General features: G+C 38.8%; 1 long non-coding RNA gene across 1 annotated transcript in view; it reads left to right on the top strand.

Moving 5' to 3' along the window:
• Positions 1-942: 942 nt before the first annotated feature.
• LOC121233332 overlaps positions 943-26571 on the top strand; it is a 138472-nt gene continuing 112843 nt past the window's right edge. The window contains exon 1 of the long non-coding RNA XR_005932475.1: positions 943-1096. This is a non-coding gene — a long non-coding RNA (uncharacterized LOC121233332). The remainder of the gene's footprint in view (positions 1097-26571) is intronic.

A 26571-nucleotide genomic window follows, 5' to 3' on the forward strand; every position in this document is an offset into this window, starting at 1 on the left:
GCCCATATGCCTGCTATTATCCTTTACTAAAGTGTAGAAGCTTCTCTCCCCAAGTATCTCAAATTACCTCATACATGCATCAGCTGACATTACATAAATTCACAATACGTCTTACCCTGTTTATAAATCTGTACTCCAATACGTCACCTTAGCTCTTCCAAACCCCTGCTGAGCTGCCAATTAACTCCACGAGATTCTACATTTCTACCAGCAGATGTGCGAAGAGTTGCAAAGGCCTGTGGCTACCACGACACTAGGAGTGCTAACTTATCCCTACTGAGATTCCAGCAAGGCTTTCGGGCAGTGTATTTCTTTCCAAATAAGGTTTAGTTCTGTAAGTCATCTGAGAGCATGCATAACACTACCGAATCAAACACTGCACATAAGATGGTCACAGACAAACCTTTTGGAGACTGACTGGTGCTAGTGTCCCTTTATTTCTAGTAGCTAAAGGCACACATTCAGCAAATGTATTAGGGATTGTTAGCTAAACCCTATTCTGTCTGGTCTAAAGCAATCACCCAGATCTTCTACCCATCACCAGGGTAATCAGTACTCTGTGATGAGCCTTGTTAACTTGTTGATACCTGGTTTGGGTTTGTGTGGTGGGGTTTTGGTAGTGGGGAGGGGCCGCAGGGCCGGCTCCTGTGAGAAGCTGCTCGAAGCTTCCCCGGCTCTGAGCCGGACCCGCCTCTGGCCCAGGCCGAGCCCGTCAGTGACGGCGGTATCGCCTCTGGGAGAACAGAGTTAAGAGGGGGAACCTGCAGCAGAGAGGGGATTGGGATGGGAGAGGAACCCCTCTGCAGACACCAGGTCAGTGAGGAAGGAGGGGATGCCCCTGCAGCCTGTGGTGAGATGGCAGGCTGTCCTGTTCCCCCCCCCCAGCCCATGGAGGGGAGCGGGGGAGTAGATGCCCACCTGCAGCCACATCAGGGTGATGCCCCCAAAGATGGTGTGACTTCATGGGAAAGCCTGCAGAGTAGTGTGTGACTGAAGTTTGGCCCATGGAAAGGACCCATGCCAGGGAAGTTCGGGAAGAAGTGAAGCCTGCTGGAAGGACTCACGTCGGAGCAGTTCGTGGAGAACTCTCTCCTGTGTGAAGGAACCCACGGTGGAGCAGGGGAGGAGTGAGGAGTCCTCCCCCTGAGGAGGAAGGAGCGGCAGAGACAACCAACGTGTGAGGAACCGACCCCAACCCCCATTCCCCATCCCCCTGTGCCGCTGGGGGGGAGGAGGTAGAGAGAACCGGGAGTGGAGTTGTGCCAGGAAGGAGGGAGGGGTGGGGGGGAGGGTGTTCTAAGGTTTGGTTTTACTTCCCATTGTCCTTGTTTTGATTTGATTGGTAGTAAATTAAATTGATTTTGTTTCTTCCCCAAGTTGAGCCTGTCTTTTGCCTGTGACCATAAGTGGGGATTGATCCCTCCCAGTCCTTGTCTCAACCTATGAGCGTTTCTTTATATTTTCTCTTCATCCCACCGGGCCGGGGGTGGGGGAGTGAGCGAGCGGCTTCGTGGTGCTTTGTTACCGGCTGGACTTAAACCACAACAATACCTCTTCATCTTGCATACATTTTACATAGATGACAAGGACATTTTCCTCTCTATAGCATACAGTCCATGGGGAACCCTCAGTTTGCAAGGCACTTGCTTGACCTGCTACACTGATTCATGGCTAATACTATGAGCAAACTTTCATCCCACAGCACTGCTCCTGCAGGGTGCTGGATTGTGCTACACAGCACCAGAGGTAGTGCCTGGACCAACCTTCTGGGTGAGGATAAAAGGCAGAGGAATGTGTCAGTGTATCTTAGAGAAGTGTGGAATGGATCTTAAGTTTAGATTTAGGGAAACTTGACTTTGAGATGGGAAATAATCGGGGCTGAAGCTAGTGAGCTGGTTTGGGAGGATGGAGTATGCAACAGAAGGTGGAGAATGATATAGTACTGTAGTAAGTACAGATCTTAATAGCCTATTCACACACCCGAGACTGGGTGATATAGTTTAATTTCCTTTAATAACTTGTGAGAAGCAAGGGGGCTTTCATCCTCCTGTGACAGAAGAATGGGACAACTGGATGTTACAATTTCTGCATGTTTTTAACTCCATACTAACAATTGACCATATCTGAAAAAAAATCCTCCAAGCAAAAAATTCGATTGAAATTTTTTTTGTACCTAACTGACTTTGCATACCTACAACTTCTTTCTCTCCTCCTCATTGTCTTCTGATTATCTAGTGTGGCTCCCTATTCCACTCACCGAGTTTTATAAATACCACTCTTTAAGGTGTTGAGTGGTAGTCTGAATGCTGTGAATTCTCTTACCGATTTATAGCTGCAGGCTGTGTATTTCAATGCCTACCTATCTTTGTGGATGTTTCCAAATCCAACAAGTGCATTTAGATTCTCAGTTGTATTTCAACTCCTAAATTCCTATTTATTTCAATAGTAAATTAATAGTGAAAAGATTCTTAGGATATATGTCCTAAGCAATCTTCTAGATTGCTTTAGAAGGAGATAATGCTTACTGTTAATAAGAAGTAACAGACCATCAGTTGATGCAATTCAGAAAGGAATCAAAGATACATGAAATAAGAGAAGAAATGAGTGAGCAACTCTATGGTGAAATTCCTGGAGTCACCACGATGAAGCATGAAATCTAGTGAGGTATATGCTCCTCAAACTGACTACTTAATAGTGATAATTCTTCAAGAAAAGGATGAATTCTTCTGCATTCCAAGTGAGTGCTTTACATTAACTTCAAAATTATGTTCATTTTGCCTCTTTTCTTGGAAGTGATATATAAATTATTTTCCACACTGGAACAGCTTTTTTGGAGATTAGTCTATAACCTGATGCTTAAGATATAGAAGAGTGGCTGTGAAGGGCACTGGACCCAGTTTTTCCATACTGTGTAAGTATTCGAACTTGTATGCTATTATGCAGAGGGAAGAATGCTGCTTTCATATTTTCCCATCTGTGTTTTTACTAAAAGCAGTTGCCATTGCTTTGTTTCATAAAGACCAAGCCATCTGGTAGGTATGATCAGATGCATGGGGTCCCTCAGGGGAATTAGATGAAGGAATGCATAGTTTGTGAATCTTGATAGGACTTATACATAATACAGCTCTGAAGCTTCTCAGCTTTGATGAGATGAGACAAGTTTCAGGACTACTCAGACTTAGAAATTGAGGCAAATAAGGAACGTTAATAATGAACATTTTGTTGAGTACTTATGGACTTTAGATACTCCTGAATGTTCAGTCCCCGGGGTCTTTATAAAATGCAATAGATAAGGATAGAGGACCCAGACTTTAACTCATAGAAGGTATGTGATCAGTGAACTTTGGACAAGAATACAACATTAAAAAAATGAAGATGAGATATAGGTTTAAATAAGATTATTATAAAATATATTTGTTTTGTATCGTTGGATCAATGATACAAGACAAATATTGGGAACATAGGTCAATAAAGATAAGCATGTATGCTATCTTAGGCACTGATATTAGTGGCACTATTCAGAGCTATAAAGGTGGTTTCAAATACTATTGCAGTGCATATGTGGTACAAGTTAGTACATAAAATGCAGCTTGTGCTATTCGTTTAATTGAAGCCAGGTTTTCTTGTTATTTGTTCTTTTGAAAAGTAATTTCTTTGACTCACATAAAACCAGAATACAGGAAATAGTAATCTTTTTAAACATATTAGCCTTGTGTTCCTAGGCATTCTACAGATTTTGCAAAGCTGAGCACTAGTTTCTCCTTTTTTTTTTTTTTTTTTTTGTGGATTTATATATAGGAAATTTCTGTTGAAATTAGATTTACAAGTCTGAATAATGTTAAAGTTTTACCATTAGGTGCATACATGGTACTGCACCATTGGAGTTGCCTGAAAGTTTCTGGACAGACCTTGTTAAAATATAGATTTTCCAAACCATTGAAAGTTCAGAAGCATTAAAAATTATCTGCAGTCAATAATACATAGCATTGGCCATTACATTTAGAATAATTTTTGAGATTTTTTTTTTTTTTAAGATAATGGTCACTATGCCTCAAAATGAGGTCCAAATTTTTTAATGCCACATGATACTTCTAAAGAAGCTAAAAGTAATTTCAGAACCCTGTTTTCAAAAAAAAAAAAAAAGATGGAGTTTTTTTAAACTGCTAATTAACCCTTGAAGAACCTAAGTGCATACTGATTTGTATTTATTTCCTTGATCCTGGCTCTGGACATTCAGATTGATGCTCAACAAAGAAAGAGTCATTGTGATATCCAGCACATCAGTGGGGGAAGTGAGCACTTCAATCTAGATATTAGAATTAAGAGCACCAATAGGAGTTTGTTTCAAAAGAAGGTTTTAGGAACTGAGGGAAGTTCACTTAAAAATTATTAGTTTGGGACTCCCATATCTAAGACTTTCCTGACTCTTGGAATACCTGTTGCACTCCAAACGGTGTTGCAGGCAAAACAGAACATACCATATATGTGGACCTAAGAATGCATTGGTCATCTAATTAAAGTTTTAATCTTCTAATGGTCCAAACTAATACTGAAAAGCTATGATAGCATGACTGAAACTACTTGGAGGAGTAGGGGGAGGAAGAAAAAACTTTCAGCTTTCCATTTACCATTTATATTTGGTGTTATGTTCATCCTTCCAATGTCCTTGTAGGTAATAAGGCCAAAAGTTCATTTTTCCTTAGAAAGAGTGGGAAAGGTTTACAATGAGGTGTCTGTATCCTGAAGCCTTCACCAGAAGAAATATGATGGTGGGGATTTCTTCCTTCTCTTTGGTGGGAGGAAGAGATGAAGCTTTCTTACTGCTCAGTCTGATCTAGTAGGGTTTATTTTTATATGTTCCCTTGCCCTGGGCTGCTGCTTTCTGGCTCCTCCCAGCTGAGTGTGAGCATGTCCCCACAGCCTCCCCGGGCTCAGCTCCTTCAGGGACTCTTCTTTATTGGGCAGCAACCCCCTGGGTTTGGTGGACCCTTCCCAGGGAGGCACTGGCAGAGCTCAGGCTCAGGCAGGGGAGGCAACAGGCACTTGGCCCCGAGGCAGGAGCTGAAACCAGCCCAGCCCTGAGACCTGCACTCTCAGCTCACAGCAGAGCCTGTGGCCCTTTACTAGGAAAGGCAGAAGGCATATTTTGATATTTTTTGTGGTAGACATAATACTCATTTTCCAGCATTTCTTTATTGTCTAGGTACTAGGTGAGTCCTCTAGGGTCCTCCTTGGCTGCTTGACAACTCTCCTAACACGTGAAGTAAGGTTCCAGATAATTAGAGCATGTATTCAGGACATGGACCAGCTTAGTCTCTGGGAGCTCCTGAGTCTGAGTGGATTAGAAACCACTTCTTCCATGTCCCAGAAACATACCCTGTCTATGCCCAAGTACATTCTGAAATAGGGCCTCTGTGCAGACAGGAAGGCAGGAGTCATAGAGACAGAAAGAGACTGCAAAAGGGAACCTGACTGTTCTGCTGCATAGACTAGGGAATTCAGATGGATGATCTAAAGACCTGGGATTTTGGTTCCTCACCTGAGAGCACTCTCTCTCTTTTTCTCTCTCTTTCCCTTCTATTTACTCCAATTTAACATCTATTCTAAAAACTATGCACATTCTGGGAACTATGTTTGGAACCTTAGACTTCTCCATATCAAGGCTTGGGCTCCTTTTCTCCTTTGGGTGCCATGACTCCCACTGCACAGGAGCCACTGCAGGATGCGCAGTGAGAACCTGCCCATACCAATGGTACAATGACTTTTGCCTTCTCCTTTGATGTGGGAATGTGTGTTCAAGCTGTGCCTGATTAAAGAGAATTTCAAACCCCTGGCCCTTATTTCCTGCTGGATTGTTCTAACAACACAAAACCAACATGCCGCCATTGCAGTCTGAACTTGCCCAACTAGGTACTGATTTTCAGAACCTGTCCAAGGTGATTGACTCCCAGACTCACACACTCTTTGGAAGACTTCAGGCTCAACTATCTGCCCAGTGACTTTATAGGAAACTTAAGTCAGGTCATTAGTTAAGCACTTGTGATCTCCCACCTCTAATGCCTACTAAGACTGCTCACTTTCTGCTGAAATAAACTGAAAAATAAGATACCAAAAAAATGTATTAAAATCCTAAATACTTTCTTGCCCCTAAATGCCATAGATTCAGATTTGAGAACATCTGATTCCTTGAGATTTTGCCTTAAAGAAAGTGGAACTTAGAAAAGCCTGGTTTCTAATGCTAACTTGTGGGATTCAAGAGACTTTACGATAACAAGGTTAGTGTTTTATACTGTATTTTACCAATATGCTCTAAATAATGTTGATTTAGATCATACCTGAAGTTACCAGATAGCACATTTTAATTATACATAGTAGTATAACAGTGCCACATAAGAATATGTATGAAAAATGCAAATACTTTTAAATAACAACAGTGCAGAAATGTATCTAACATACATACAAACTATCATGCATTTACAGATGTGTACGCTGTTATTCAGCTGATCTTTTTTTAGAAACTAATGTTATAATTCCTTTAATCACTTCTTAATACCAATTCCTAAGACCATGAATTGCCCAAGACGACGTGGCTCTGAATTCTTCTTCTGTTGTTGTTCCTTATTCTTTCCAATATTTAGTATAAGGAATTAATTTTGTTATGCCAAAAAACTAATAAGTTTGAAATGATGATCACTAAAAATTCCTCAGAGCAACTGAGATGGTATTTTCTGTATGATCACTTTGGACTTAAGCACTTATTAAAAAACAGATTTAAAATACCTAATATATGCTTTATTTTGCTGTATTCTTGAGTGGTTATGTTCAAAATATAGGCTGACACAATTTCTAACTATTTGGGATGTTCTTACAATGAACTTAACCATGTAATTGAAGTTTTGATGGACATACACAAGGCTGACACTTTCAGATATATTTCAAAAGTAACTATTCACTCAACTTTCATTTTTAAAAATTATTATTTAGAATTAGTAACTTTATGTTCAATTAATTCTTAGTGAATTAATTTTCTGTGTGTGTGTAGACTTTCCAGGCCTGTGTTACACCAGCAGAAGTGTCCTTCATGTACATATAATACAGACAATAAATACAGCCACTTTGTGTTACTCAGTTTTCAAAATTAAATCTGTGAAAATCCATAGAATAGACATAGTTTTGGATTGTTCGCTTAACTTCTCATTACTCTTTATTTATCCTACATTGCCAAATGTGAGACAGATACCACTGTGAAAAGAAAGAGCACATAAATCTAATATTCAGTTTCATAAGTAAAGTATTACACGAGACAGTGCTGAAATCATGAAGTTTTTCAGAAAGTTGATTTTTTAGGAATGTTGAATTCAAAGTTATTTGTCTATTTTGTCTGTGCATTAAAATTAAATATTTCATCAGAAATGAAACTGTCTTACTTAGCTCACTTCTCATAGATACTGTGGAAGAAGTGGGTCTTAAGAAAATTGATGGAAAACAGAGGAACAGTCTAAATTATTTGATATATTTCAGATGCAGTGAAAATTTATCCCATTGTCTTGCCTAGCTTATTGCTATGTAAATATTTTATAGTATTTTATTGTAAATATACCATAGCATCAGAATGCAAACTACAATACTGCTGCTGACATATTATATCATCAAGGAGGGAATCACTGAAGAAATATTTTCCCCTACAATAAGCAAGCTAAGTATTTCAGACCTCAGTCAAGCCCTCAGCTGTTACGTTGCTAAATTTGTGATGATCTTTTTAAAATTGCTTTAGGTGATTTATCAGCTATTGTAATTCTAATTGTCTAGAAGTTAGGTGAACCATTTTTAACAAAAATTTTTATATGGGTATGCAGTCTGATGGATCCATTCACAATCATATACATACTCTTTATATTTTTAAAGTATATATTAGGGCTAACTATACACTGAATCACTTGTATTATATTAGAATTAATTACTCTGTAGATTAAAAAAGACATTGAAGTATTACACTCAAAAAATGTTACTATGAGCCAAAGGGAATAGATTTTATATGTTGACCTAAGAAATTTAATGTTAGTCTAATTCATGTCTTACAATCTAAAAAAATAACAACACACACTTATTATTAGTAGTCAAGTTACAGTGATATCAACAATTATAGTTGAAATTAATTGGACTAATACTCTAATTATTACAGAAAAAAAACACCTTCATTAATAATACAGTTAAAATGTTGCATGCAAACTCTCTAGTCTCAACTGCTTGTCTGTGGTGGTGTGCTCGCACTCCCAGTGCTCAGATGGGTCCCAGGGTCAGTGGCACCATTTCCAGGTGGGACCTGTTAGAGACTGGAGGCCTTTGCCAGAGGGAGGGAGCATGGTGTTAATGGGAGGATTTCTTTCTCTCCTGTTGTGAATCCATTTTGAGTGATTTTTACTCATTTTCTAACAGTCTGTTTCCTTGTTCTTTCTTCATTCATTCCTAGTTCTGCATTAGACTTGGTTTTTTTCCCAAGTCTATTTGTTATCGTTAGCACCAACTTCACCAATTTACAAAGTTGCATGTGTAACAGTCAGTTCTTTGCCAGCCAAGGAGGGAGACAAGGATGCTTAGCATAGAATTACCAAGGGAATGTTTCCTCTCGTATTAGCTAGACACACAGCAGTACCCCAGCCTAATTCATGGAGGACACCGACAGAGGAAGGCAGGGTTTATATATGTTACAATATAGTTGCGTAGACCAAGCAAATTACTTGTGATAAGGGGTGGGCTAATCAGTTAGATTGCTTGCATAATCGGCATGTGCTTGTCCTGTGCAGGTGGTGTAGATGTATGGTCAGTGGTATGTTAATTTTAGTCATTCTAAACCGATGTCCTGTGCAGAAGGAGTTGTTTTATACTGGATTCTAGTCAGCTGCCATTCTGGCCGTGGTTATATGCCTGGTTTCTTAAGGCAAATGTCCTGTCATTTTGTCATTGTTATGGGGTGTTCTCAGCCAGTGGGAGCCAGCTTAGGTTGGGTCTTGATGTCATGACAACCCTGAGATAAAAGCTCATAGTCCCAGGTAGTGTTCATTCTCCTAAGGAGGTCATATGGCAGTTAGCACCTTGCCTTTCACACACTCCTCTGTTATAACTCATCATTTATTGAATGTCATTATTAGTGTTCAGTACCTAGGGCTACCAATACAATCCTGCGCCTCTCTTCTTCTACACCATATTTTCATTCTCCTCCGAATGACTATTTATAATCACAATCTATTATTTAGCAGGAAATCCTGCACCATACAACTGCACAGATCTAAACAAAAGCTAAAACTAATTTAGGCAGCAGTTACCTGACTGCTAGACAATAGTTATTATAGCTAAAACAAGCTAAAATCAGCTTGGACCAAAACAAGCCCAGGCAAGCTGTGGGAGCCTGGATTGCGAGGTCAATGAAAAGGCTGTGGCCTTTTGCTAGTAATGGGAAAGCCAGCCATAGTACGCTATAGAAGTAATTGCATGATTTGCATTTCTTATCTAAATTCTTCCTGTAACAGCAAATAAGTAAGGAGAAGCTTTGTTTAAACTGTTAAATATATTCCAAATTTGCCTAAGAGTGATTAATAATAGAATTTAGACCAACATTCTTAAATGTGGAAAAAAAAAAAAAAAAATTAACAAATAGATATATCTGTTCACACAGAGACCTTCAGTATCGTTCTAGAAGTAAAAAATATTTTATCTGAATTTTCAAAAATCATACATATTTTCTGCCTAGATTCAATGACACATACAGGCACATGAATAGCTTCAATCATATGTACAATCCCATTGAGTTAACCTGACTGTCATTTGTAGAATACTCTCAAGTGATCTTTTGACATTTCACCCAAAGTTGCAAATCACTAAGCCTAAACTTCTGAACTAATTCTTTCTTATTCTAAAAATAATATAAATTATATCTAAGTATTATGATGCATGATAGCAACAGTACCACCTCATTCACATATATTTACCTGTATATTTCATTCCAGAAAATGTTAATATATGCTTATCTCTCTCTGACTACTTCAGTATTTCCTTGAAATACAAATAGTTCTTTGATAGAAAACTGGTAAAGAAGAATAATAATTAGGATATTATTTGATGACTGAACTTGAAATACATAAGAAAAAAATTACAGTGTTGTGTTAGAACTATGCTCAGCAGAGATTAAAAGGTAAAGCATGTTTCACAGCAAGAAAAATTCTGCAGTTTATCTGAAAGGTTACAAATGTGATTAACTGTGGCAGGTCTCATGTGCTCCACTCATAAATCTCACACCTGGTAATACATTAGGGATGGCAGGTGTAAACATGATGAAAAAGTGCAATTTCATAATGCCATACAAGATTAAGACAAGAAAATTAAATTGGGATTTGGAAACATGTGAAAAGGTTTTTTATTACTGTTATTATTATTATTATTATTGTTGTTATTATTGTTATTATGGCACTTAATGCTGCAGCTAGTTTTTATCTTCAAAGTTATCAACATTTATAAATATGTAGGGTAAAGTCCTCAAAAATGTTTTTAGTGGCATCTTGCAGGTTACTGGTATCCATATGTGCCCAACATATGTGCTCTGGAAAAAGATCACTTACTAGATATTATGGCATATGCCACCTTGGCAAGGAGGGCACTGTATACCAAACTCTTTAAACACAGTCTCTTTCATTTGTGCACTAAATATGATTTAGGTAAAATATAAAATAAAGCAAGAAAGAGGTTAATTTACCACATCCTAAATAAGATTTTATCAAGTGTGCACTTAAAACTCTTTGTAATTTTAATAGAATTCTACTTCATTTTGACCTGAGTATGAATTGCTGACTCTAGGTATGTTTCCCGAGTCCCAATAAATACAGTGATTCTTCACTGTCTAGGAGGTGAAGGGGCTCTATTGATATCACGCACACTCCACCCACCCCATCAGATAGCTTTTTATTAAGGAACACTGCTACAGCATCTGGCATGTTTAAATTAAACAGAATATTGATATAAAAGTTAAGTGCTAATAAGATGAACTTCAATTGCACAGTACAAAAAAACTTGATCTTTTCTAAAAAGATGCTTTACTTCATTGTTTAAAAAGAATTACCACTTTTTCATTCCTTCTCTTTCAGATTTACATCACTTCTTTGCTCTACACTTTATTCTTTTCTAACATGGTATATTCTTCTCCTCCATTTACTTCTTTAATCTCCTCAGTTCACTACAGTTTTACCTTTAAGCAACAACTTCTCCACACTGTATTGTCTTGTCTTCCTAGTCATTAGCCATCTTTCTAAGTATCAAATGCTCAGTACCAGTATAGCATTAATATCTTGAGCATTGCTCAAATATTTGAGAATAGTGTTATTAGCATGTCAATTTCTACTTGGAAGAAAAACTGATGGAATATTTAAGGGTAAGAAAGAAAGACTCCCTTATTCCTAAAGAAACACTTCACTAGACCACTTGATCTCCCACAGCTTTGAGCTATTCCACTTAAAGCTATGGTTTACTTTGGCTGCCAAATCTGGAAGGTAGCTCACTTGCAGGTAGCCGGTTGCTGGACTTACACCATCAGTGCTGGCATCCTGTGAAACATACTTGGTTTCATGGTGTTTACAAAAATGTAATAAAACACACCCATAGATTCCAGGTATTACAAAAATTCATCTTTTGCACCCATTCAGCTGGTCAAAGATAATTAGAAAATTGCGCCTCTGGGTGGCATTTTCAGGTATATTCAAGCTATTACCAAACAGCTTGTAACAAATACATCTAACTTTCCATTTGTGATTCTCTCCTCCTTCTCGTAGACTAGTCTTGTCTGTAGTGTAGTGAGAGTAATGTAATTGCATTAACAGTCACTAGCCTTAACAAATAATTGATCATTCCTATTTTCTCAAATTTCAACCTACTGTTATCTGGTCTCCTATATATCAGATCTTGCTGAAGTGTCTAAGGACACGATAGCCTAAGTCAGAAGCCAAGATTATTATTAAGCAATAGAAACATGAGAATTTCCACACTAATAGACAGATCCCTGCTATGTTGTGTAAACGAAATATTATTTTCAGTTTCTGTCATTGACATTTAAAAGAGAAACACTTTAAGAAGGTAAAAGTTAAGACCAATTATTATTACTGGAATAAGTTATGACTTATGAACGCAGACAATGATTATGCATTTGCATGTTCAAAATCAATACAGCAAAGGCTAAGGCATAGCTTGGAGTTGTCTAATTCAAAAGCAGTTCTTGAAAAATAATGGTGCTGTATCTGTCTGATTAAAGTGCTTGGAAATTGAAAAGGGAAAATATTTGGGGTTTTTTAATTCTTTTTAAAATGAATGTCTTTAAAACTACAAAAATAAAGAGCATATATTTCTAGCACTACCTCACAGATAAAAGCTTTAGAAAGGTCAGTCGTTAAAAAATGTTTTTCAACAGTTTCCTTAGCACAGCTATCACTCACTACAGTGGACAAATAAGATAATCCTAAATGATTGATAATGGGAAAGATACAATCTGACCAACAGTGGATGACATAGTGCTTAAATTCTACAATTACAAGCTATTAAAACAAAGTGTTTAATTCTAAAGACAGGAATTTACATGAATCCTTTAAAAATAAAATAATTTTCTAAATTTCCACCACCCTGAATTCAGATCTGAATTCATTAAAAAAAAAAAAAAAAAAATTATAGTCATGTAGAAAAATAGTGTATATGCCTAGGCTATTGTGGACATAGAAAATTTCCATTGAAGTGGAACTTCAGCAATATTCTTCAGCCCTATTTTCACCTTCAGTAAAGGATTACTGGCAAAAAATTAATCCACATTATTTTTCCATCAAAAAAGACTCCCTTTCATTCTAAGTATTATTTACAACATACTATCTTGTGCTTTCTTTTTCCTCTGTCTTTAAATTCCAAGATAAACTATAATAACTAATCTATAAAATTATTCAGAAATTATTTCAAGAAGCAGATCTTTAATTCATTGCAAAGTATATCATTCCCCTGAATATTTTAATCAGCTTCATTAAATTATTTTTCCACCTTAAAGCCTGTTTTAGAGTACTTATGAAAATGCAGTCCTGGAATAATTTTTTAATTTATGTTTTATTCTTTTACTTACATCAGAAATGTTTTCTTCATTAATTTCTACATCAATTATTTTTCTCTTTTCATTCTGTTTTGGTAACCAGCTACAACACAGTTCCACTGTGTTAGTTACTGCTTATGTTACTCATGAAACAACACATTTTGATATGATGAAGTCGAAGGCAAGATAGCTGATGGGAAGTAGTACTGGTTACATTAACATTCAATGGAGGTAACTACTGAAGTATCACAGTCACCTTAGATAGTTCATTTAGTAAGAGCTAGAAATGGATGTTTCCCACAGATGATTCATATCATGGGTGGGTTTTGTTCCTGCTGCTCTTCAAATGTTTATTTTTCTTCTCTGACTATAAGGTGAGTCAAAGGCAGGAAACTTCCTAACAAAAGTATTTTGGTTATGTAGCTGAAATTGGGAGGAAAGAAAGTGAAGCCATTTACTGACAGAAAGCAATACATAATATTTTAATTTGTAACCAGTGTCAATGAATCCATGGAGAAAAAATTCAGTGCCTTCACTTTTTGTCTCTGTATGATCTTTCTAAGACCGGAGAAGTAGGTTTAACAGCTTGCTTTAGATAGCAGACCAGCATCTAAAGTGAGCATTTTTGTTAGCTGTTCAGTACATATTTAACATAGATGTGTTCACTTCAGTGGTAGCAAGTTCTTTAAATCTATATGCTGATATAAACAGCAAAAATAAAGCAAAAGAACTGTTAGAAAACAGAGCTAAAATTAAGGTGCTGCAGGACAATTCTTTGTCTGGATAATCTGTGAAATAGCCTTTGTTATTCTGTCTTTTTCAGCACTGAACATACAGCTAGCGTTTTAAGAAGGTATGAGACCTGGTCAGCTCAGCCACCATTTAAAAAAAGAAAGGTTTCTAGGTTCCTAAAGCTTCCATCTCCAGATGTCAGTTTTTACGCAGATACCTACCTTACAGTTTTTATGTAGTTTATGCATCTAAATGCTAACCATACTCCAAGAAACTTGCCTCTCTTGTCCACCCACTCTCGGATATGTTATGTATGGTGTTTGACAGGCTTGTATATGTCGGTAGGTGAAGGTTTGCCTCCTCACAGCCCCAGGCATCGGGCACCTTCCTGGGGATGGGCCATGCACGGCTGGGCCGGGATGTGGGCCTGCGGGAGGGCCCAGCTCCTCCCAGCTCGGCAGGGCCCACGGCTGGTCGGAGCTGTGGGGAGCTGGAGACCAGCCGTGCTACAGCGTCACCCGTGGCCCTGGGGGGCTGGAATGGGGCCCTGGGACAGGGCGGGGTGGGTGGAGCCCTGGGGAGCGGACATTCGTGCCCTCAGGGCCCCGACACCCACAAACGTGCAGAGACAGTCTGCTCTGGGATATAATGGGTACAGCGGGTTCAGGATTAAACCCTCAGAGACCATCCTGCAAGAAGGTACATAGTTTATGCAGTAATATTTATGTCACAAAGGTTAGGAAAATTAAAATGTAAAGTGTTTGTTTACAGTAAGACAAAAAGACTGGCTATTTTGAATGGCAAGTTCCTTAAGGGACAATGATAACTTCAGAAGAAAAGCGTCCCTCGTGGCTCGCTTTGTGAGAGTGAGGGAGTGGGGGGAGGCCAGGGAGAGCACCTAGCTCAAACATCTGTGGGAGATGAATTCTACTCTAAGAGGACTGTCATACACACAGGGAAAACTAAATAAAACACCCAGTATTATTCATTTTGATAACAAATCCCAAATCTGAACCCCAGTTTCAGAAAGGCAAATCCCTGCAAATCCTTAGATGGAGAGTTTCAGACTCGTGCTTCCCCAGCTTTCCTTTGCCTACAGGAGGCCCCAGAAGGCCCGCTGCTGTAAATCCCATTTGCAAGCACCTGTTCCCCCTCACAAGGGTGTTTATCTCCCTGTATACAAGGCTACACGTACATGCCTGTTTCTGGCTTACTCATACAGGATGGAAAGAGGGAACTTCCTATCAATACTCTCTTAATGGAGTCATGTTTCTTGCTTACTCCTTTGAACTACTTCTATGCAAAGATGTAGTCTTTATCAAATGTGATAATTTATCTATCTTTCTAAGGGTAATATATCATTCAGGTTACAATCCTGTCAGCTTTTATAAGCTCACTTTGGTTTTATCTGATACCTGGAATGACAAAATTGAAATCAGTCCAGATGTATAATCCACTGTTGTAGAAGTGCTTTATTAAAATGCCCCAGCGTGGTGCTGCTATATACAGAGGCGAGAGTATTGTCTGCTTTTACCTGAAACATGAGGACAAGCTTTGACCACTTACAGTTTCTAAATATGTGAGGTGTTACTCATAAAGAGTTGTGAATGTGTTAGCAGATTTCTCCTTGGTTTTTTTCTGTTTGGCTAATTATTTTATACAATTTCCAACATGAAACTTGTTGTTATTCCAAATGTATATGGTACATCTCTGTAACCTTAGTTACCATCACATTTTGTCTTTTCTTTTAACAAATATGGTACACAGCTTACAAAACAGCACTTTGGGTGCCATATAAGCCATATAATTCATGGCTAATTTTTCCTAGAAGGGGACTTGTCCACAAACATTTGAATTCCAGCTGAGTCAAGTAGCCAGAGACCTCATCCAAAAAACCACTGAGAGATAAAATGCAGTTTAGAAACTTTAACAGCAATTAAAGTTCCCATGATGGAAACTGTCTGAAACTCAAAAGTGCAGTGGAAAAAGCTACCAGCTAACTCATTAAGGTGTGTAGGAGACCTATGTTACGATAACATTTCAGTATATATCCATTGATTTTTTGGGTTCAAGTTCACCAACATTTCTACAGCACACATCACTATCAGGAGACATTGAGAGATAGTGTCTCCTAATGGCTAGAAAGTTGGGATTCTCTTATTTTGCTCATTATTTGTGTGTTATGTTTTAAAAAGCAACAAAACAAAACAGAACGCTTCTGCTTTTGAAACGTATTCTTCCTGAAGAGATGCTCGTTTGCTTTGTGTTGGATCCATGCTTGCATAATTCAGTATGAGACCTTAGCCTATATGCAAAAAAAAAAAAAAAATCTTTTCACCCAGAGTCTTTAACTACACAAAACCTTGCTCAAGCCACTTATCCTGACAAGGTAGTTTCTGGTAGCCTTTAATTGTTAACATCTTATCACACTAAGATATCAAAGCAGCATATTAATTGCATGTTTTACCTTACAAGTTAAATGTTCTCAAAAATGCAGCATAAACCTCCAGAAGCACAAAGTTTTTTCCAGGATGACAAAAGGTTTATAAAAATGAAGGTCTGTGAGTAAGTACTGTGTAGACTTCATGCTAATTCACTCTTTGCCTCATTAAGGAGTGTAAAAAATACCAACCTGACAGATTAGATTTGATAGCTTTATGATGGAACCTATTTCCCATCACAAAATGTCCAGAGACTATAACATTTACAAACTAAATATATAAATTCTATAACAATTTCAAAACCTGCTTTTTAATGGTGGGATCAGGAATATGTGGAGAATGCCTTCAGGAAATCTAAAAGCTGATATCTAGAATTCTCTTCTATATCTTGTGACAGCATCACAGTCTTTTTCACTGACCTGGTTGTTTCTGCCCTTCAGTGCTTTGATATACTGAGTAGCAGCGTTCCACAGACCTACTGGTTTCTGTCTTGTTGAAAGAGTTAAAGATATAATCCATAATTGTGAAACATCCTAACTTCTTCCAGCCTCTGGCTATGTAGTAGGGCAATCATGAGGAACAGAACAGCAGCCCACCTTAACCAGCTTCTATGTAAAGGTGTGAAAATACAGCCACAAAACACAGCCATGCATTGAATTATGCAGAACCTAGCTGCATTGTGACTAGGTGGAATTCTGGTACTGATTCTTCCCCATGTGTATTTACCTCTTCAACAGTTTCTTTTGGGAGGAAGACCGTAGATTCAGTGTTCAGAAAAGCTTGAGAAATTTAATTATACCTGGTCCTACAGATGCAATTCAAAGTGATAGCAGCTTTTTTCAGTATTCAGTGCATGTCCTCAGAAAGTAAGCACAATCTAGACATGAGAAAAGGAATGTAAGGATTAGGGTCCATGTATTTCCTTTCTTTTTTCTTGTAATTTTTCCTTCCCATCACCTCTTCCCCCACAAAGGTCATATTATTCATCATTTCATGTTTTTTTTCTCTGAAAACTACTTAACACTGAAGTGGAGCTTTTATTGGTTTTTTATATAAGTGTGTGCTTTTACTATGCTCCCAGTGTTTTACTTATAGGAAAATAAGAATGCTAAATAACCAATATGTAATTTCCTAGTAACCAGCTTTATGCTATTTCTTTGCTTTTCCTCTGTTTCTAAACCATAAATTATATTTAGAGGCTTCTAAGAGTAAGTTCACATTAGTTTTCATTTCAGTTTGTTTGCTGTCTTGTCATTTTCTTTGGGTTTTTGGGTTTGGGTTGCTTTGTTGGTTTCTTTCCCATTTACATTTCTGTAATGTTGTTAAGCCATTATATTTTCCTTCTGATCATTACAAATTATGAGTCCCTGTTACATAGACATGGAATAGAAAGCTCCACATTCTAATTTTCCTCTGGCAAACAATTTTCCCTCATAATTTCTTTATTTTTTTCTTGACATAATCTCAGTGACATCTGTTCTTTGCGGAAACCTATTTGTGGAGTTATTATTATTTTACAAGATTTTCTACATCCAAATGGCATTCCTGGTGTCATTACTACAATTGACAAAAGCTCCCCTCTGCTAAAAAAAGTATTTTTTACAGGCAGGAAGTTTTTTAATTTTGGTGATACATCCTGTATCTGTATAGTACGTATTTCCAGTGCAGTTTTCTACAGACTGTAACAGGGTAGCATTGGATCACACCTCATACATTTTACACATGCTGTCATCAGTGCAGACAAAGCAGAGAGAATAAACTGTTTGGGAGGTGTCTGGTGACACTGTGTTTTGCTGTTTTCTATAGTTTTCTTGCTCATAGATTTTTATACAATGTTGAACCGTTACTATTGTTTATGAAAGAAGCAAGAATACTGAAAATCCTGTCACATCAACCTTACCCAGTAAACCCAGTGAAAAAACTGATTTATCTAGAACATTTTCCTGAGCCAAAAAATAAATCAGATTGTTTACCACTCTTCCTTAGTACACAAACAGTTCTTTCAAACTTAGAATAAAGTAGAATTGAGATACTAACAGAAGAACAAACCTCAACATAAATAGTTAAGAAAGGCAAAAAATGGATATAGTCCAAAGCAAGAAATGTGAGTTTAAGTCATCAGCTGTGCTTTAATAAAGTAATTCTGCCCTCTAATAATGTAGGAATCTATGGAAGCCTAAGGACAGGATCAGAAAGTGATATTATTCTGAAAATAAGACACTTATGACTCTGTTCAGCAGTCAAAACGTAGGGTCCCAGAGCCATCTGTGATGATTAACACTATCCCACTTAGGTCCAGCTGCTACAGAAGAGCTTGAGTCTATCATAGGTCATTTCATGTTTGCCAGACCTATGCAGACTTTTCAGCTTAGGGTGGCCAATTCAATTGAGCTTCTATTGTTTATGATGGGATCTTAGATTCCTGTATTGCATAGATTCTTATAAAGAAAACATATATCAATTCTTAATCCTGGGTCAGACTTCCCTGTAATTTCATGACACTGTTGTTACAGGCTTAACTCTTATTTGAGCAAAAGTGGGATCTGGATGTCCCTGTCTAGGTTCAGGACTCCATTGACCTAGGCTACATACATGTATGATCACAGAAACAAGACTCCTGCTAAGGACATCTTATAGTCAGAGAGGACTTAATTCAGTTTCCTAAACATAGGCACTTACTCACATTTGCGAAGCTGCAGGGTACCAAAAATATCCATGAAGGGATGGCAAACCCAAAAGACTTGCTGGAGATACATGGCCTCCTTCACTGGTCATTGCAGGCAAACTGTCAAGGGCAGAAGGAATCTCAAATGTCAGTCAATACCTGTATGTAGGAAAGTGAATTAAAATTTAAGCAATATCCCATTTATAGTGCATACAACACAAGAAAATGGTGAGATAATTACAATCAAAATCAGAAGTACACAAGCACAGCATCACAGTTGTCAAGTGCTTAGGTGCACTAAGACATAGATGAGTTTTAAAGGGAGATGCAAGGAAGGCTATCAGATAACTTCTCAAGAGTATGGAAAGTAACATAAAAAAATCAGGTTTTCTGCAGTTCATGCAGTTCCCACTTTCACCTTGCAGCTTTTATGCCAAAACTGCACAGAAGAGTTGTTAAAGTACATGGTTTCTTAGACTAGGCTATGCTTCACACCCCCCAAATTTTGCTCTAGCTGGGAATTTGCCACTTCAGTTAGAGAAAGACTAGAGTCCTACAATTCAGGAAGTCTGTTGGAACATCAACAAACTGTGTGGGGAGCTCCTCTGTATGCAGTCTGAAGAATTCCCTAAAGCTAACAAATTGTTCCTTGCAGACAGATGACTCGGTGTGAACTTGCAGATACCAGTTTTCTACATTTTGATTCACAGTCTGGATACAGAAACACACAGCTGAAACAAGCTCAGAACTGAGACCTGTGGTCTGATCATGTCTAATTGGCACTGATAGTACAGCACTTTATTACAAGGTCAGTGGATGCTATTAAGTTTCTATCTTTTATGCAACTAGCAAGTAACTAGAACACTTACCCAGAAAGTCAGAATGTTGAGGTGTTTGAACTCTCAAAACAACAAAGCTATAGCTAGACCTCGCAGCACAAGGGTTGGAGATGAAATGAACTCAGTGTGAAGATGATGGACCTCTTTGGGATGTAAATTAGCTGGAAAATATGAACTGAAATACAGGTGTACCTCCTCCTAATGCCCTAATCACTAAACATCATTCCTGAGAAATTTGCTCACTGAATCATTTTGAAGCTGCTCCTTGCAGGGAAAAAAAATAGATCTATGCTCTACTAGCTTATTGATAATTGCAAAGAAAAATAACATCCATTGCTAAGGAAATCATTAGTATGTCCTCTAGAAAATTAAAGCTGAAATCTTCAGTGGAAAGAATAGCATTTCCCTGATGCTGAGATACCTAGCCCACTCTCTCCACATACTTTCCCTTCTCTCCCCAGTTCCTGTCCTTTTTCTATCCTCTCATCCTTAGGAAAAATGACAATCGAACTCCAATGCATGGCCTCTGTCAACAGTCTAGATATCTTAAAATTGGACATCAGACCAGCGTGCATAAGAGAAACAGCCTCAAGTCATTCAAAGGTGACAGAGAGGCCATGTACCAGTGTTCCCTTCTACTCAACATCTGTGACTGTCTTTGCAAACTAAGCTGCTGTTGACATATCAGCATCAGAACAATAGTAATCATTCCTATCCAAAGGGGCCTGATGATAACTTCCTTTGGTGGGTTGCACATGAGGGCATATAGATAACTTTTCATCAAGATAGTCATCTGTGGGTTTAGTGCTCTGCTGTACTCCCCTCTTGTTTGTTTTCCCACTCAAGCTCCCAGATCCAAACATGAACAAAAGCTTTGGCTGCTCCTCTGGGCATGCACTTCTTTTCTCCCCAGGATTCATGACAAGTACATAGAAGTACACTTCCAAAAAATAAAGAGCAAAGTTGGATTCTTGAATTCTCAGCTCGTGTGAGGTCAAAGTCACACAAACAACTTTTGCATATGGAATGTGGAACGCTCAACAGAGCTCCTAGAAGCATTATCATGCATGCAAAGCCTTTCATAGTCAAATCCTTCTAACCTCCACTGCACATGCATATCACGACTGTTGCAAATGCTTGTAGTGTTCATGTTCCCAGAGTACTTGAGGAATTTTAATGAATACATGTATAATTCATTTAAAAAGAGATAACTGGCATGTGGCATACTAGGAACTGTGACCTGTTCCATTGATGTTAATGATAACAGCTTCAGCCAACTGCCGTGATGAACCTCCTTGAACCTTACAATAGCTCATATATTTTCCCCTTGCTATAAATGTTTTATTTTACCTGATACAGTAATGAAATTGTCAAGATAATGAACAGAGTAATCATTTCACACAAATGGCTAACTTTAATTAAAAATCACAGTGTTGACTGCTAAAATATGGGGGTGACAGACCATTGATCTGATTACAGAGCACTGATAATTGAGATGTGGCTATAGACACAAAGACCTATGAACTCCACCTTACCGAAGGACATAATGTTTGCTGTCAGTAAGCAGTAGTCTCAACACATCATTAGCCCATATATATGTAATTCTTTACTCAGCTGTTAAATCTGCAAGGACAAATATTACCTGTTATACCATCTCCAATGAAACAGTTGGAATTAATGAGGCAAATGCTAAGGTGAGGGATGTCAATGTTCTAAGAATGTGGTTTGCAGGAGCGATGAATACAAAGAAGTACTTGTTCTGCCCAGTATTACATTTGGTCCTGAGGAGCAGAAACTCTCCCATCTTACGGCATGCCATTCCATGGCTACCTAAGCAAGGAACACTCACTACAGAGGGAAACTGAAGCTGGCTTTTCTGAGGAATGCCTCAAACCTATACTGTACTGAATGTAGCAATCAGTTTCATGTCTTCCTATTTTCTGTTCTCACAATTTTTGTCATAGCCACAAGCTTATAAACTCATCACATATCATAAAGACAGAGCTGGATATTAATTTTGACAATTTCAGGGGTTTGCAGTTAGAATAACCATTGATTCTCATTCTCTACTTCTGTTCTGGCAGGTAGAAAGAACATAGGAAAAGAGAAATAATCAAATTTGGCTTACAAATCAAAATGCTGAAGGTGATACTGAAAGATCTGATAGGGTCCAGAACAGTTTGCAGATGTGGATGTAGGTCTAGCCATTGTGGACATGGTGTGAAATTCCAAGGTTTTATAAGACTCAGCACTGATGCTGTCTTCTCAAAACTCTCTTTCATTTTCTACTGGCAAAGAAATCATGCCCTTTCCTCCCAAGTATCTTTGTTACCTTTTGGCTAGAGTATTACACTTCTCTGTTTGTAGCACCAGCTTTGAAAGCCACAGAGCTTTCACAGCAAGACACCCTTGCTCAGTGTATCTGAGCTCTCTTCTTTGTACCCGTTGCCAGTTTACTGTCAGATAAAAATCAGCATTTGAAATTTCTATGTAAAACTCTACATTGTGTTATGTTTTTAGCAAAATTTATCTTAAGGAGGGATCTCTGAATCAGTATAAAATGTCTTTTGGAACTCATCTCAAGCCATATGACAATCCACATCTCTGTCTACTATGATCCCATGGATACTTTGGTTAGCTGTTTTTGAGACCTATGGAAGGGACCTCATCTGATGGTATGTATCGAAGTACCCATCTTAAGTTCTAAATAAAGCATATAGTATTCATTAATCAAACCATTGTTTCTCAGCAGTTGCATTAAACTGAAAAGCAGGATGACTGCAGCACACTTGTAGAAATTTATTGATAGAATTTGTTTGCTTGTCTTTTTTATGTTGAATGTTGATTCTTTAAAATCAAAATTTATCACAAAGGAAATGCAGTCTCCAGCAGCACAAGTAGAAAGCTGGATCTAGAACTACCATGGGATCCTGCCAGTCAGACATATTTAGACACTGGCTGCTTTCAGTCAGTTTTGAGCCATAAATTTTCCAAGGATTACAACTTAAAGGCAGCAGGACACTCTGACCATTCTACATTCAGAGACACTAGGGCTTTAGCTTTTCCAGAGGAGTTTGAGATTTGGGAAGAAAAAGGAGGAAGTTATTTCACAGTGGTATAAGACCAAGTTTAAAAATATTGTATTTTTGTGCAAAGTGGTAATTACATTTTTTGCATAGTCATACTGCAAAACACTACTGCAAATCTCTCTACCCTAGAATAATCAATGTGGATTACATAGGATCATTCCAAACACTGGAAGGGTATGGTCAGACCTGGCAACAAGTGTATTTACACAACATTTCTCTAGGTCAGTCTATATTTCTATAGGTCAGTCTCTACTGACTGGTTTCCAAAGAAACAGCCCTCTTTGTATTAAATCTACCCTTTCATCAGATGTAGCAGTGCTACATATCAAGGTGCCGCGATTAGATCACTGGTCGGCCTGGACCAGGGAAGAGACAGGTAACACACATGGTGTGAGTGCCAACTCCGTCCTTTATTGCGCAGTTAATTCCTTTTATACTAACAACGGTAGGTGGGATTACTGATATGTCATAGGGAGGCGACGACTAGCCTTCTACCTTTCCGTGACATCGCGAGATCTTCCGAACGGTGTTCCCTACATCTCCCCCTCCTCATGTCCAACTAGCTCCCATTGGTTACACACACTATTCATGCACTGTCCACGCGTCCAGTTGCACTCAATGATTGGCTGCATCAACACTGCACACGCACATAAACATAAAATATAATTGGTCATACTAACTAAACATACGAGACTTATCTCAGTCTAATTGGTCAAGATAAACTGCCGAATTGAGGTTGTTTGTGCCAAGTTCTCTTTATCGTGGAATATGCACCTGTGTTTTTCTAATTGGTATCTTTCTTATTTTTGTCTTCTTGTTTATTCTGTTCAAGGCCTTCTAAAGGCGTCTGGAATGCTCTTGTGACCGTTAGCTAAATATGTTCCCACAACAATTCCCCCTCCCTTTTTCTATTAGAAGAGCATTAGCAGATCTAGTCACCACCATCCGCGAACTCAGCCCAGCAATCGGTAGGTGCCAGCTTTACGTGGGCGTCCCCACAGAGGCAACGATGGCCTTGCCGTACACCAGCCCGATGCTCTTCGGAAAATCCCGGTATTTGTACATTTGCAGAGGAACAGATTTCAGCACACGTGGCCAGCGGGTGCTAAAATTCGCCTCAGTTGAAACATAGGGAGCCTATGGCACATGCGGTCGCTGGCCAGACGTGCCGCACGAGTCATAGCCATCCTGTCTATTGGTTCACGGGCTTAGTGATGTGGTTGTAGTGCACAGAGAATCTTGACCTGTTATGTTGGCTAAGGTGACCTACAAGATATATGAACACAATTAATTAAACACAGTAAAAGCAACATTATACCTAATAAAATACACAAGAATAAAAGAAACCCCGATTTTTAACAAAGATACAAACCAACTCCTAAGTCCCCATCCCGCAGCTAAATGCTCTAAGCCGAAATGACAGTTTTCTTAATTGCTATAAAGGTCTTGCAGCGCCTTCTTGCTTCTGCAGTTCTGTTATCTTGTTTATTAATTGCTCCAGCGTCAGAAATTCGTAGCAGATACCCAAGACATCACAAGCCAGGAAAGGATAACAGCAATCTGTAAAGAAAAACACTCAAACACTACAAGGTTAGGGCAGGACAAACCATGCGACTAGGGACCCATTTCAGTAGCCCTTCAGGTATCTGTACACAGGCGTACCCCCGCCTGAGGCAACGCAGCTCAAACGGTCCGTCCCATTGGCGTGTCTGGGGATCACGCACACGGACCAACGGGTAGGGGCCTTTCTCTTCCGTACTCGTAAAATGTCGTTGCGCCGTCATCTGGTCCAGGTCCCCCTGAATTGTCTGATTTAATGAAGTTAACGCAGTTAACAGGAGACGCAGTGCACGGAGAACAGGTGAATTATCCCGTAAGCAGGAGGGCTCCGCCTGGTCCCCCTCCCTAAGCCGATCTAGCAGGGTCTTTAAGGTTCGATGTGCTCGTTCTAGAATGGCCTGGCCGGTGCTGTTATAAGGTGTGCCATGTACAAGGGCTATACCCCAGATTGCACAAAATCGTTTCACCTTTTCCGCAGCATAAGCTGTACCATTATCCGTCTTGATCTGTCGTGGAATCCCCAGTTGGGCTATGCAAGGACGCCAGTGTTGTACAACCGCCAAGCTATTCTGCTTCCTGTGCGCTGTAGTGAGAATATATTTACTATAGGTGTCTACGGTAACATGCAGATACTGTAGTGGCTTAAAGGGAGCGTACTCCGGTCCACTCATGTTGACTGCGGGCTACTTATGCTAACTCTAAATAATCAGGCTCAAAGAAATGTTCCCCCATTTTCTATGAAATCTCCCACAATTTCCCTTTTTTTTTTTTTTTTTTTTTTCGTGCAAGATTCCCTTTATTTCACAAAAGAATCCAACTTATATATGTTTCAACAAAGATCCAGAAAGTACTAACGACTCACAGCCAATACTACTAGCACAGGAGGGCATATCTGACCCAGCTGGGATGTTTGCCAGTCCTCAGAACAGTTAAAGATAAAAACATTCCATAGACATACTCGTGACTGTCTTCAGCCACATCTTCCCAGGCCTACACAAGGCCATCCTCCAACCTGACCTTGTAAAACTAGTTCTTCAAGGCTTGGCAAACATGCAGCACAACAAATTCTAACGGTCACTCTTGAAAACAAATGCCAGGTGTTCCGAGCTGCTCCCACATCGCCCCCTTTTTTGTTTAGGAACATCAGATTCACGAGGAAGGCAGCGAGGACTCTAGCTTCAAACTGACGCAATCCTCGTACTGCTCCTCAGGTGATTCTGATTGCTGCAAACACACAAATGATTAATAATTCTCCAATAGCAATATAAATTCAGATATACAAATTTAAACCTTCAAATCATATTTTTGGATTTAAGCATTCAACAGTATTAGACAATTCTTTGAAAAACACCTTATTCTGCTAATTTCATATATACACTTTCATTCCCTTGTAAAGGAGTTACACAGAGCCCTTTTTTTTGAATTTTGAAATTCCCAATTGCAATGTAATTTCATTCTATGTTATAATGCATTCTGTCTATGTGATGGGTTGATCCTGGCTGAACACCAGTTACCTACCATAGCTATCCTATCACTCTCTCCTCCACAGCTGGACAGGGGAACGGGAAATGAGGTTTTGCGATTAGTTCATCACACATTGTCTCTGTCACTTCATCCTCCTCAGTGGCAGCACTCATCACACTCTTCCCCTGTTCCAGTGTGGGATCTCTCCCACGGGAGACAGTCCTTCATGAAGATCTTCAGCATGGGTCCCTTCCACAGCGTGCAGTCCTTCAGGAACAGACTGCTCCAGTGTGGGTCCCCCTCGGGGTCACAAGTCCTGCTAGAAAACCTGCTCCAGCGTGGGCTCCTCTCTCTCTCTCTCTTTCTCTCTCTCTCCCTCTTTTAAAATTATTTTTATGCAAGCCAAGTTACATGAAATGCTTTTGCAATCATACGTTCAACTATTTTAAGATACGTGGTACAATCATTACAACTGCTAATATTACAATTAAAATAACTAAGCCATGCATAAGCAAATCTTTCAACCATCCCGTAATTCCCAAACTTGTTAGCCATCCAGTTAAACCTGTGTCAGTTATCGTGAGCCTTTTACTGTGAATCATATTAATATCGGGTGTTAGTAACGTAAGTTGTCCAAGGCTACATGGCCTCCTGTTAAGTTTCGATGGAATTCCTC

This window comes from Aquila chrysaetos, chromosome 5 (assembly GCF_900496995.4).
Source record: "Aquila chrysaetos chrysaetos chromosome 5, bAquChr1.4, whole genome shotgun sequence".
In the NCBI taxonomy this organism is placed as follows: domain Eukaryota; kingdom Metazoa; phylum Chordata; class Aves; order Accipitriformes; family Accipitridae; genus Aquila; species Aquila chrysaetos.